This window comes from Rhinolophus ferrumequinum, chromosome 2 (assembly GCF_004115265.2).
Source record: "Rhinolophus ferrumequinum isolate MPI-CBG mRhiFer1 chromosome 2, mRhiFer1_v1.p, whole genome shotgun sequence".
In the NCBI taxonomy this organism is placed as follows: domain Eukaryota; kingdom Metazoa; phylum Chordata; class Mammalia; order Chiroptera; family Rhinolophidae; genus Rhinolophus; species Rhinolophus ferrumequinum.
Window position 1 is genome coordinate 8,458,780 of NC_046285.1, and position 8,360 is coordinate 8,467,139.

An 8,360-nucleotide genomic window follows, 5' to 3' on the forward strand; every position below is an offset into this window, starting at 1 on the left:
AGTGGGTGAGCCACGCTGAGAATGTGGGGGAAATCATTATGGGCTGAGAGACCTGAGGTAGAATTGAACCACAGAGAGGAGACCACTGCAGCTTGAGCCAATGGAGGAAAGGGAAGGGTAGTGACATCTGAGATTAGTTTTGAGGAGAAAAATGACTCGATAGGAGTTTATTGTCACAACACCAGTACAGCTTTCCTCCGAAGAGTTTGTATCTCTTCTCTCCCTCTCTGAAAAATAACAACAGGAATAAATTCATATCTTTCTTACTGTTTCAGCAAAGGAGGTAAGAGAACTTGTGTAATTTGATTAAGACATTATGAGTACTAAGGCTCACTCTGGCTTCTGTGTTGTGACTAGATTGTTAAGGGGATGGGTGACAGAAAGAGATGAGTTCTGAAGCCATTTCAACAATCCAGTGGCACCATGGATGACAGTAGATCAGACCGTGTAGTACCATGTTTCCCCGAAAATAAGACTGGATTTTATATTAATTTTTGCTCCAAAAGACACATTAGGGCTTATGTTCAGGGGATGTCATCCTGAAAAATCATACTAGGGCTTATTTTCCGGTTAGGTCTTTTTTCAAGAAAACACAGTAGTAGCAGGGATGGTGAGAAAAGGCTAGATTCTGAATACTTGTATATTTTGAAGATAGAGCCAACAGTATTTGGTGACAGATTGGATTGAATGTAAGAAGAGAGCAGTCAAAGATGACTATATAGTTTGGGGCCTGAGCAACTGGAAGATTGAAGTTATCATTAACTGAAATGAGCAAAACAGCAGGTTGAGCAGGTCTGGGAGGGGAAAGATAAGGTGGTCAGTTTCAGGTATCCCAAGTTTTGAGGTAACCTACTAAAGATCCAAGTGGAGGTGCCAATTAAGCAGTTAGATATACAAATATGAAGAGTTGTCAGGGTAGAAATGGTACTTAAAGCCATGAATCAACTATGGGAATGAGTGTAGGTAGAAAACAGCCCCGAAGACTAAAACTTGGGCAGCCTAATGAATTGAGTTTGGGAAAATGAAGGGAGCCAGCAAAGAAGACTGAGAAATGGCCAGCGGGTTAGAAGAAAAACCAGGAACTTATCCTGGAAGGCGAGTTTCTAGTTGAGGAGGAAGTGGTCAACTAAGACAACTGCTGCCTGTAGAGCAAGTAATATGGGAGAACTGAGAACTGGCTATTGGATTTAGCAATGGGAAGGTTGCCAATGACCTCGATAAGAGGAGCTTTAGTGGTGGGATGGACATGAGAGTCCAGCCGGAATGGGTTCATGAAGGAACAGGAAGAGTGGAATTGGAAACATAATGAAGTAACTGTTTTGCAGAGTTTTGCTGTAAAGGAGAGTAGAGAAATGGGACAGTAGCTGGGGGGAAAGTGAGAGGTAAGGGAAAAATTAATGGGAATAAGTATAGGATGTGTGTATACTGGTGGGACTGGTTTTGTAGCAAGGTGGGGATTGACAATGCGAGAGGGAGGGGAGAATTGCCTACAGTGTTATTTGAAGACACACTGGTTTCAGCGGGGGAAATATACAAATTGGCTAGTTTAGCTAGGTAGGTTACTGATGTCTGCTGTGGAGGCAGGGTCAAAGAAGGGCAACATGTGTGGCTAGTATTCTCCAGTCACGCCCCAAACAATATCTCTAGTGATGCTTTCATGTCATGGTTAGTTATGAAGACTTGGGTGGGGGAGATGCAGGACCAATTGTCATTTGGAAGACCGGGAGGGGGGAGCGCATGCACAGATGGAGGAGCTGACCTTAGCAACCTGGGCAGTTCAGGCCTAGTAACAGAAGGGAAAACAGGGCATATAAGATTGGAGGCAGTGGGAACTTCTGATGGCTTCTGCTTTCTCAGTAAAACAGGAAGCAGGTTTATTAGCAGATAATAAGGAAGGGGAGAAGGTATTAGAGGTTTGGAGAGAGAGAAGATATGAAACAGTTGCCTAAGAAAGTTGGATGGTGAACGGTCTAGCGAAATGTGTCAGGATTACTAGCAGGCACAGAGGGTCCATCGAGGTCATGAATCTATAGTGAGACTGGGCAGCATGGTTGAGTGTTCTTCTTAGTGAAGTTCAGATGCAGAGGTGTGGGCAGTAAGAAAGCTGGAATTAACCAGGATTGGGACTTTGCCAGGCAAATGCCATGAAGACAGGGGCAAAGGAATCATGAATATATATGAAGTGGGATCCTGGAATTTGAGATTAAGATGTTTCAGGAATTGCTGAAGACAAAGTCTAAAAGTGTATTGTGGGCTAAATTTTGTCCTTAAAATTCATATGTTGAAGGCCTAATCCCCATAACCTCAGAATGTGACTATATTTGGAGAAAAGTCTTTAAAGGGGGTGATTAAGTTTAAATGAAGCTGGTAGGGTTGGCTGTAGTCCAGTCTGATTTGTGTCTTTATAAGAAGAGGAAATTTGAGTGCACAGAGACATACCATGGATGCCCGTGTATAGAGGAAAGACCATAGGAGGACACAAGGTAGCCATCTGCAAGCCAAGGAGAGAAGTCTCAAGAGAAACCAAACCTGCCGACATCTTGGTTTTGGACTTACAGCTTCCATTAATATGAGAAAATAGATTTCTGTTGTTGAAGACACCTGCTCTGTGGTATTTTGTTACAGCAGCCCTAGCAGACTAACACCAGGTGTGACCAGAGTATGAGTGGTCAAGGTAGGGTGGAAGGCAAGAGGATTGGAAGGAAGAAGCTGACAGGGCCAGGTATTGTGATGATTACTTAGAATGAATATTAAAATCAACAAATATAACAATAGTAGTTTTGGAGAGAATGACTATACAGAGAGCCAAGTGCTGGAATCTTCAAGGAATGAAAGAATGTAAGCTCGAGATGGAGTGAACTGAGGGTGGCTGATGACAGCACATAATCCATCAGTAAAATTTACAGTCTCTTCTGCCAACACACAACCACTTCCTCTACCATCAACTTTTGAGCAGAGCTGTTTAGAAAACTAAAAATGTTTGATTTGGCTTTCAGTTATCCTCACCTGCTTGTCATAGAAATTCTAACAAGTGCTGAAATTTGAGAAAGGGGGAGAACAGGATAATGTCTGAAGACGGTAATTGGCTACCAAGAAATCCAGAAACGTGTGTTTTACCAGATATATTTACAAGGTTCTAAGAAGTTTTAGTTGAGATTTCATAAAAGTTTTTATTGCCAATATTTTGTACTTTGGAGAGGAAAGACTAAGAATACTTTTTGTTAAATTTCACGGGGGGTGGAATCATTGAGCATTTCCCACCTTGTATTAATGATTAATGTATTAAGCTGCAGCTTCCAGGAATTTTCAGTGTCAGTGAGGTGAGCTGTCAGGGCCGCCCTCAAAATAATCATGATAAATTAATGTCTTTGTGCTAGGCATCATGCTAGAAGCTTTCACATACATTAAGAACAAAAATAAAATTCTCACCATGACACTAAGGTGAATGAATTATTAACCTCATTTTGCATGTGAAAAATGATGGATTCAAGAAAAAATTTTAAAACTTTCCCAGGAACTAGAAGTTAAGCCCAAGACTTTCATATTCTTTGGACTCTTCCACCATGTTCACCCTTGCCTCATATACTTCTATGCATTAACCTTCTCTTCTTCATTGTGAATAGATTTTAAATTTGGATATTCTGATTCCTCCGTGGTGACTGCCTACAGTGTTATTTGAAGACACACTGGTTTCAGCAGGAGAAATATACAAATTGGCTAGTTTAGCTAGGTAGGCTACTGATGTCTGCTGTGGAGGCAGGGTCAAAGAAGGGCAACATGCGTGGCTAGTATTCTCCAGTTACGCCCCAAACAATGTCTCTAGTGATGCTTTCATGTCGTGGTTAGTTATGAAGACTTGGGTGGGGAAGATTGTGGGGAGCCATGATTTCTTGTTATTCTAAAAGCCTTGCAGACTGGCTCAGTTTATGATTAACTTGTTTCAGCTTCTAAGGCATTATCTCTGCCTGTTCCTGGAGGGTGCTTGCGAGCTGCTGAGAAAGTAGGTGGGAGTGACCGGTTCTCGGACACTGAGGACTGAAGACTAGCAGGATAATTGGTGGGCTTTGTCATGAGATAATGACTTGGGAAAAGTTTCAAGGATTTTGTATCTGTATGTAAAAGTTATAAATTTGCTCTTGATGAGATAATAACATTGAGGCTTGTTTAGTAGTTTCTGCTTTTCTGTGTTTTAGGTAAAAGATAATTCTGTGATGTAATGCATTCCTTTATCTGCTGACTGTTAAAACTGCACGTATTCTTAGGGTATATAAACGGTGGTAGTAAATAAACTCAGTGCTTCAGCATCACTGAAGACCGGCCGCATCATCATAATTGTGAGTGTCTTTATTTAATTTCCACTCCCCCTTTCAGGTTCTTCGTTGATTCGTGGCTGCTGGTCGGCCACAATTGGCGCCCAACGTGGGGCCTGAACACGGGGAAATCAGTGAGAAACACCGTACAGATTGGGCCCAGCTCGGTTATAGAGTGTTAAAGGTACGGTGAGTAGGACACTGTCCCCTCGGTCGAATGAGTGTGTGAGTGAGTGATAGCTCCACGACCTCGTGTTACGGAGCTTGTTTGGGCTCGAAACTGCGTTTCCGGTTCTGTCATATGGCATAACGGCGATCAGAACTTCGGTTCTGCCTGGTTGGGGATTTATTCCGTCATGCCTTAGCTACGACAGATTTGGTCCCATAAGGGGCACGGCCAGACGGGCATCTGATTGATCTATTTGTGTAAAAAAAGGGCCGAGTTAGGGAAAAGAAAAATAGGTCACGCTATCAGCAAGGACCTGTGTGTTAAAAAACTTAAAAAAATGGGTCACGCCAGCAGCAAGGACCTGTATGTTAGAGGACTTAAGAGATTACTTGCCGCCCGTGGCAGCAGGGTGAGCAAAGAGCAATTAGATAAATTTTTAAAATTTGTAAAGAAAGTTTGCCCATGGTTTCCAGATAAAGGTACCGTCAGCTTGGAGACTTGGAAAAAGGTTGGAGAACAATTACAAGGCTATTATAGTGTCCAAGGACCTCAGCGGGTCCCTGTAGAAACATTTGGATTGTGGACTTTAATTAGAGACTGCTTAGATCTTAAAAGAAAAGGCTGTAAGTTAAAAAGAGTAAAACAGACAGAAAATGAAAAAAACCTTCCGTTTGCCGCTTCACTGGAAGAGCTGGGAGAAAGGGAGGGGGCTGATTATGCTGAGAAAACTTTTCCATCTGCAGCCTCTCCGGAGGAGAAAGAGGAGGGGGAAGGAGTCAGATATGCAGAGGGACTTGCTAAACATAATAAAGAGCCTGTTAGCCAAAAACCTCCAGATAAACACTGGAAAGATTTAGACCCTCAAGATCAGAAAGATTTAGTGGTGGCTGCAGCTCATAAAAGCAGGCGGCTTGTAAATCCTATAGTTACACTTACAAAACAGATAAAGATGATTCAAGGACAATTAGTCGAACTCAAAGTTGCTGTGGGTAAAGAAAATTGTCCTCTGGGTCCCCAGATTTCTTTAAGAAATCAGTGGGATCCTCGGGGTAAAGACCCCCCCCCCCCCGCCAGGATATGTTAAACCAGGATCAGATTCTGTTGTGCGCTCCCCTCTTCAATTGGCTTGCAAAGAGACTCATAAGCAGGGAGAGTCTTTAAAACAATTTAGAGTATATCCTGTCTTTAACAGGCTTGACCAGACAAAAAATGTGTTTACAAAATGGAGACCTTTTCAATAAAAACAAGTAAAAAAAAAATTAAAAAAAGCTTGCGCACAGTACAGTCCTATCGCCTCTTTTACCATAGCAATTTTAGATGTTTTGTCTAGAAAAACATTGGTGGCTCAGTGGTAAAATTCTCGCCTGCCATACAGGAGGCCCGGGTTTAATTCCCAGCCTCCCCATTAACCTTATAGTACAGGAGCAGCTTGATAAAGGCCATATAATTAAATCTACTTCAGCTAAAATTCACCCATTTTTGTAATTAAAAAAAAACAAAAAAATAGAGATTGTTACAAGATTTTTAAAAAGTAAATAAAACTAGCCTATAAAAAGATATTAGTGGCGAGTCTTTCCCCAAGACATGGCAAATAGCCCCAACTTGTGTCAGAAGTTTGTTAGTAAAGCAATTGATAACACCAAAAAACAGTTTCCTTCTGTTTACATCATTCATTATATGGATGACATTTTGTTGGCCTGTAAGAAGGAAGGGGTGTTGTTAGCTTGCTTTGTAAATATAAAAAAAAACCTTCTGGCCTCAGGTCTTATTATTGCACCCGAAAAAGTACAGAGAAGTGAGCCTTATTCTTACTTGAAATTTCAGTTGTTTGCTCAGTATTTCACTCCACAAAAAATAGAGCTTAAAAAAGATCATCTTAAATCTCTTAATGATTTTCAAAAGTTGTTGGGAGATATTAATTGGCTGCGCCCTTCTTTAAAATTAACTACTGGAGATCTTAAACCACTGTTTAAAATTTTAAAAGGAGATTCTGATCCGACCTCCCCCAGGTCTCTTACTGAGCCTACACGGAAGGCTCTCTCTAAGGTTGAGAAAGCCATTCAGCAAAAAATTCTCTTTATTTTGCCAGCAATTCTCTATCAATCATGTTACTGGCATCCTTCCACTGCCACTCAGGCTTTGGTCAAATAAAAAGACCCACTTACAGGCTCTTGGCAAGGCCCAGATCCAGTCCTCATATGGGGCCGAGGGCATGTTTGTGTTTTTCCACAGGATGCTAAAGGCCCTCGGTGGCTGCCAAAACGATTGGTGCGACATGTGGACCCTCTACCTGCTGATGACATTGATGACCCTAAGCAATGCAAAAAAAGACCAGACGTATTGGGCCTATGTACCTGATCCACCAATCCTCCACCCTGCTGTATGGGATGGTCCTGAGATTCCAGTCTATGTCAATAACACTCACGCCCTAGGATTGCCTTCTGATGGACACATAAAACAACATTTAAAAAGTTTTGTAAATCAGGCACTCCCTACAGTCAGGTGGCTGCTTTACCAGATGGGACTAGAGATTGGACCACTGTCATTAAAACTGTTCATGTATCTGCTTGTGTTCCTTCCCCATATACACTTTTGATTAAAAATATTAATGTACACTTTGTAGAAAATCAATTTAATGTTTCCTGTAATAATTGTTCTTTAACAAATTATATTTCTTGGGTGCCGTTAGAAACTAATGTTATGATACTTAAACAACCATCTTTTGTTATGCTTCCTGTTAATATCTCTGGACCTTGGTATACTAAAAGAAATTTGGCATGATGCTAATGTGTCTTTAGATATGTTTCGGTTTCATGATAAAATTCAAAATATGAAAAAAGCTAAACCCTTAAAATTTGATACAGCTCAGGCTGCTTCTGAGTTTATTGATGCTCTTAGAAATGCTATGCCATCTATGCCTCATATTACCCATTCTGTTATGATTTTTCTTATATTGGACATCTGTGTCTGTGTGATTCTGTGCCTACTCCCCATCTTCATTAAATGTTTCATCAGCAGGATGTTAGACTTGCGAGCTGACATCCATCAGCTTAAACTTAAGACAAGGCCTTAAGTCTCTCTCTCCCCCTTGTATGTATTGGGACGGGTTAGCCAATGACGGGTAAATCCTGGGAGGTCCTTCAACACCTAAGACAGGGCTTGTATTAAAAAATACAAGTTCCAAAGACGGGTTAATTGATGAGACGGTCCCGGGGTGCCTAAGACAGGCACCGTCACCTTATATCTCCTGTAATATGGATTTTGCTTCAATAAAATAAAAAAGGGGGAGATGTGGGGAGCCATGATTTCTTGTTATTCTAAAAGCCTTGCAGACTGGCTCAGTTTATGATTAACTTGTTTCAGCTTCTAAGGCATTATCTCTGCCTGTTCCTGGAGGGTGCTTGCGAGCTGCTGAGAAAGTAGGTGGGAGTGACCGGTTCTCGGACACTGAGGACTAAAGACTAGCAGGATAATTGGTGGGCTTTGTCATGAGATAATGACTTGGAAAAAGTTTCAAGGATTTTGTATCTGTATGTAAAAGTTATAAATTTGCTCTTGATGAGATAATAACATTGAGGCTTGTTTAGTAGTTTCTGCTTTTCTGTGTTTTAGGTAAAAGATAATTCTGTGATGTAATGCATTCCTTTATCTGCTGACTGTTAAAACTACACGTATTCTTAGGGTATATAAACGGTGGTAGTAAATAAACTCAGTGCTTCAGCATCACTGAAGACCGGCCGCATCATCATAATTGTGAGTGTCTTTATTTAATTCCCACTCCCCCTTTCAGGTTCTTCGTTGATTCGTGGCTGCTGGTCGGCCACAGAAGATGCAGGACCAATTGTCATTTGGAAGACTGTTCAGTAAGAGTGACAGAAGTG